This window comes from Lolium rigidum, chromosome 1 (assembly GCF_022539505.1).
Source record: "Lolium rigidum isolate FL_2022 chromosome 1, APGP_CSIRO_Lrig_0.1, whole genome shotgun sequence".
NCBI lineage: Eukaryota > Viridiplantae > Streptophyta > Magnoliopsida > Poales > Poaceae > Lolium > Lolium rigidum.
Genome location: NC_061508.1, coordinates 233226014 through 233231404, shown reverse-complemented (window position 1 = coordinate 233231404; position 5391 = coordinate 233226014). Strand labels below are relative to the sequence as shown.

Sequence of the window (5391 nt, the reverse complement as noted above, 5' to 3'; positions counted from 1 at the left end):
CACATGCAACTCAGTCACGACTATAGCTTTTCTTAGTTGCACTTTGCAATTTAGTATGTACTTATGTTGTTTAATTTTGTAATTCAGGAGTCATTGTCACCGTAAGTTCAGATTTTGGGTGAAAAATCATTCAAAGAGAACTGCAATACTATGAATGATGAAGCAGAAAAGTTGTATAATACTAGCTTGTCACTTGGGAGTTCCTCATGGCATGAGAAAGAAAATGTGCTTCCGCAACGAATACCACAGCGCAGCAAGTACATATGTTCACCTTTTGATGTTAACCCAAGCCCCGCAGTGGCAGTACAACCTTTTCAGCAAAAAATTTGGGAAGTCGTCACTTCTCCGTGTGATGTAGAACCCGATAGATTGTAAGTTTATCTATATAATTTTTTTTATATTTTTTATTGAGTTTTGCGAGTCTCTAAACAAGTTACTTTGATTTTTAATGTCTTGCGGGATATGGGCAATTAACATTGATAATATAAGAGTATCCATGTTGCAGTTAGGAAACTCAATGAAAGTAAACGGTTGGGTTGAGGCTTGGCTAATGAATGCATTCTGTCGCAAATTATTCAAAGACAAGCATCCTAGAAAATCTAACAAGCATTTCTTCTTCAATACTACTTCGGTAAGTCTATTTTGCTGAAACTAGTATTTGTTTTTCAGTTTACTTGTACAAGAGTAAATCATTTATGATTCAGTTTTCTATATCTTAAACAGGATTATCTTCTTGAAAAATGGAAAAATGAAGAAACTAGGATAATTTGGAAACGTAAAGCGAGTAGAATCATTCACCTTATCAAATAAAGCCGGATCATTGCACTTGTCGGATGGGGTATTTTCTTGTTCTTCTATGATCCAGTTGATTCATTATCTCGTTGTTTCTATTATTCTAGTTTATCTAATTTTGTATTTTTATATGTCTGCAACTGTATTTCCCTAGTGTGTTTGATGATCATTGGTTCGTGTTCATGGTTGACATCAAATATCGCAACTTCATATTCCTAGATTCATATTATTCTCAACAATCTAGTTATCGAAGAAAGTTGCAAACTTGTCTGGTAATAACAAATTTCTTTTGTAGTTTCTTTTTTGTAATCCTTTCTTGAATTTTGCCTCTTGCTAGTAATACCTATCATTGTTTTTGTGCATGAAACAGATTAAAAACTTCAAGGCAACCTGGAACGAGGCCGGCCTAAAGAATTTGGACTTCAACGGTTTTGGAGTAGCATATCCAAATGTACCTAAGCAAAAGAATGGGTATGCATTGTTTTTTCCTCGTGGCACTTTCTTCGATTCCTTTTTATGCATTTTTAGATGTTGTGCTTCTATTCACCTTGTCTTTTATTTGTCTCGTCTTCCCCACGTAAATGATTGTGGAATTTTCAGCATGAAGTATCTGGAACTCTTTACTGCTAGAAATCCTGCTCAGTGCTCATTTTCTCATTTGGACATCACGGCGTTTCGTATGAAATATGCTCATGACATCTTTATGTGTGACTACAATGTTGAGAATGATGCAAAAAAATTAGCCGTTCAGTTTTGTTCATAGGTATAGTGTTATATTTTTAGGTGTATATTACAATTGTTTGCTAATGAATTTTCTCATAACTAAATTTATTTGTGTTTGTGGTATTGTCAGGAGAAGAAAATCAAAAGAAGACATGAAAATGGTGAACAACAAACAAAGTTGCTGAATAAGTCTGTGAATATACTACCAAAGTGACTACCCCGAGTGCTTGAAATAGTTAATGATTTGTAGTTTGTTCCTTCTCTTCCGTAAATTCAAAGAGACGTGTATATAAGTACGTCGCCTCGTTATCGGAGAACATGGCATGTTATCTCAGACCTTTTGAGTGTTATCGGAGAACAACGTTTTAGTGTCTTTGTTTCTTTCGAGTGTTATGAATGTCTTCTTTTTATTCAAATAGTTATGTTCATGGTGTGCTTTATATGTTTTTGACATTCACATTATCTGTGTTGTTTGAACTTTTTCTGGATATGCGGAAACATGCCTCCGGTTGTTTTACTTTCTTTTTCTATAAGTACCATGACAACTCGCATATTTTTCACTTTTCATAAGTAAAGACATGTATGACAAGCTTTTGTTAAGAAATGCGTAAGACATATCGGAATCCGACACAGAGAAGAAATGCAGAAGCTTTTTTCCAGGTATGACTAGTACTATTACATTTATTTGCTCCAGTATCTCAGATTCATTGTTTAGAATCTACTTCACAACATCAATAAATAGCTAGAATCTTTTTCACACAAATCTCCAGCTTGCTTTTTTTAGAGGCATGTTTTCCCCTGGCTTTTTGACGATGTCTTCTTCTTGTTGCCTGTTGATTTCACCTGGTTTCTCTTTTGTGTTTGCTTCTTTGTTGTATTCTCAGCATCAGCTTTACCTGCAACAAAATGAAAATTCTCTAGGAATTAGTTTCTAAACATTATAAACATAGGAAATACTTTTATAATTGCTCTTTTTTAGCTAATTTTTTTTTACCCGCTGTTTTCTTGTTGCTGGTTTTGACACTTTTCTCAAAAAATGACTTGGGTATGTGCCTCATTGTACATGTAGCAATGTTATGGTTATGTGAACCACAGTGGCTGCATGTAATTTGATTTTTTGACATCAATTCTTCAACGAATGTCCTTTGTCGTTTAGAATTTTCTGGACGTCCTTTCGAAGGAACAACATCAGGATCTTGTAGGTTATCTGGGAAACCATCTTTATGTTGCTGTTCTCTTGGTTTTTGCTGTTCACTTGTTGCAGATGGTTGTTTGCCCTTTTCTCTTTTCTGGAATTCCGCAGTTTCATCTTCTTGAGTCATCTCATCTAGTCTGTCCTCTATCCTTTTGATTTCATCCAGCAAGAACAAGTATTTCCTTTCGACCACGAGCTCCTTCGGAGGCAACATTGCAAAATTTCCTAGATAGCACGCAAGATCTCGTATGTTTGTTACTTGTTGTTAGATCTATTGGGATGGACTCGCTTATCTCTGATGTATTTTCTATCTTTTGGCCTCCACCTACCGATGTAATACTTTTCAGGAAGTTCTGACAAGTTAAGGTGGATGAGGACCCTCAGTATATGTGCACATATTATGCCATCCTTCTCAAACTTGCAGCATATGCAGGCGAATTCTTCTGCTTGTAGGTTTACAGAAACAAGGTACTTTCTGGACCTGAAATCTTGCAGTTGTAGCATAGGTGTCTTGTAGACCTCATACCTGACAAACTTTTGAACTTCCTGAACATGCAATTTTGTTGTGAACATTATTTGTTTTTGGAACCGATAGAATATCTTCCGGTTGTACATGCGACCAGCTTGAAGTTCTATCTCGCTACGCACCCAATAGTCCGGCTCTGTTATCCTTGTTACTGAATCTTGTTCTCTTTCCAATTCCTCTATGTTTTCAGATATTTTCTGGTACTCACCCAAGAAGCTGATAACACTATATGTAGACCCCACATTGTCTTTGAAGATTGCATTAGTTCCCTCACTTCTAGCAGTTGAGTGAATGAAAGGTAAGAAGTTATGCTTGAAGTAAACGGGGACAAACTTCGCTCTGTTTTCCCACATAATTTTCAAGTATTTCAGGTGTCCAACATTGTATCTGGAAATCATCTCTGGCCACAAATGCTCAAATTCAGCTATAGTCAGCGAGTTGCGCAGAATGTCAGAGAAATCTGCATGAAGGTTTGGTATTTTACTGAAGCTTCCTCCACACTTTTCTTCCGACTTTCTCTTGATATGGAAGAAGCAGTTTCTATGACAAGTTTGTTTGAAAACTTCATCTATTGCTTTTGCCATTGCAGCATCTTGATCTGTGATAATTGTTGCAGGATGCTTCCCTCCCATACATATGAGGAATTCCTCGAATAGCCACTCAAAGGTACTTGCTTGTTCATTATTGATTATTGCACAAGCAAATAGGCAGTTGTGGCCATGTCCTGTCACTCCGACAAAAGGAGCAAATGGGAGGTTATACTTGTTAGTCTTGAATGTTGTGTCGAAGCTAAGGCAATCACCGTATAAGTCATACATGTGTCGAGAAAATCCATCAGACCAAAATATGCATTTGACCTTGTTCCCTTCTCCAAGATCAAAATTATAGTAGAACCTTGGATCTTCTTCTTGCCTCTCGCCTAAAATAAGATAGAACTTTCATCATATCATTTGTGTTGTCTTCTAATCTGATTGCAGTCATGACATTGCTCACATATTTCTTGTTGTAAGGAACATTCTTTGGCTTTCCTCCTCGCAGGTATGTGAGTATTGCCATTATCTTTCGTGCTGGAAGCTTCACAGAAGTGAAAGTGCGAATGAAGAGCTTCTCTTGATCAGTCATATGTCTATGGGATGCCAGGAATTTGCTCTCATCGTGGCGGCTTAACTCATGGTTGTGGTGCAACTCTAGGTTTGTGACAACCCACTTGTCTCCTTTTAGTGTAACCACCATTTTGGCTTTGCAACCCGAAACAGGATTTACATTTCTTCTCCTTTTTCTTGTTTTAGGTGGCGGTCCAGTAACCAGCTCTCTGTTGGTTTCTCTCTTGTCTCTTCTTCTTCCTTTCCTCAATTACCTCAGGAGCAACTACTTTGCCAAACTTACTGCATGTGTAAGTTCTTCTCGTGCCAATAGCATTTCCAATATTTTTGCCTTTGTAGTTTCCCGCTTTCTTCACAGAGAATACACAAATTGAAGCATATTCATTGTAAAATTTGTAGGCTTCCTCTTCAGTGTTAAATACCATGTTTAAGTGTGGAGCATGATGCCCAGTAACTTCCTGACTAGCTTGTAATGCTGCAACAACACTTTCATTTTCAAGGAAAATACGGATATCTTCTTGAGTTAGCTTCTCCACTCCTTCGAGCATGTCCATATCTACTTCTTCACCATCTTCATTACTTGTGAGTTTCATTGTCGAAACTGTTTTTTTCCTCTGGAATATGCTGCTTATTATGTACTGGATCATTATTCTGATTTTCATTGTCATCGAATTGCCAATTGTAGTAGCTATCTGAACCATAATTCGGCAAATCTTCATTTCCAATATTTGTCTCATCTTCAGCTAATTCTTCATCCTCATCACCAAATACTGGTTGCTCATAAGCTTCTTCTTCTTCTTGTACATCTAGGAGCGTAGACTGGGAACTTGCATATCTGCCAGTTATCATAAATGTCTTGTTCTGCACATTTTTTCAATTTTTGGTTATCTATAATATGCAACTAAAGATAATCCACAGCTAATTTGTAGTCACAGTTATCTTTTTTACCTCCGAACCCATTCCCTCTTCCATTCCATTGAAATTGCTTTGTAAATAACTCTGCAAATTTATATTTTTACAATAATAGTCGGTTTAAACAACCAGGAACTTTG

At 36.8% G+C, this 5391-nt stretch overlaps 1 pseudogene; it reads right to left on the bottom strand.

Annotated features, from left to right (window-relative positions):
- Positions 1-2295: 2295 nt before the first annotated feature.
- On the bottom strand, positions 2296-4893 carry LOC124656057 (annotated as a pseudogene).
- Positions 4894-5391: the final 498 nt, after the last annotated feature.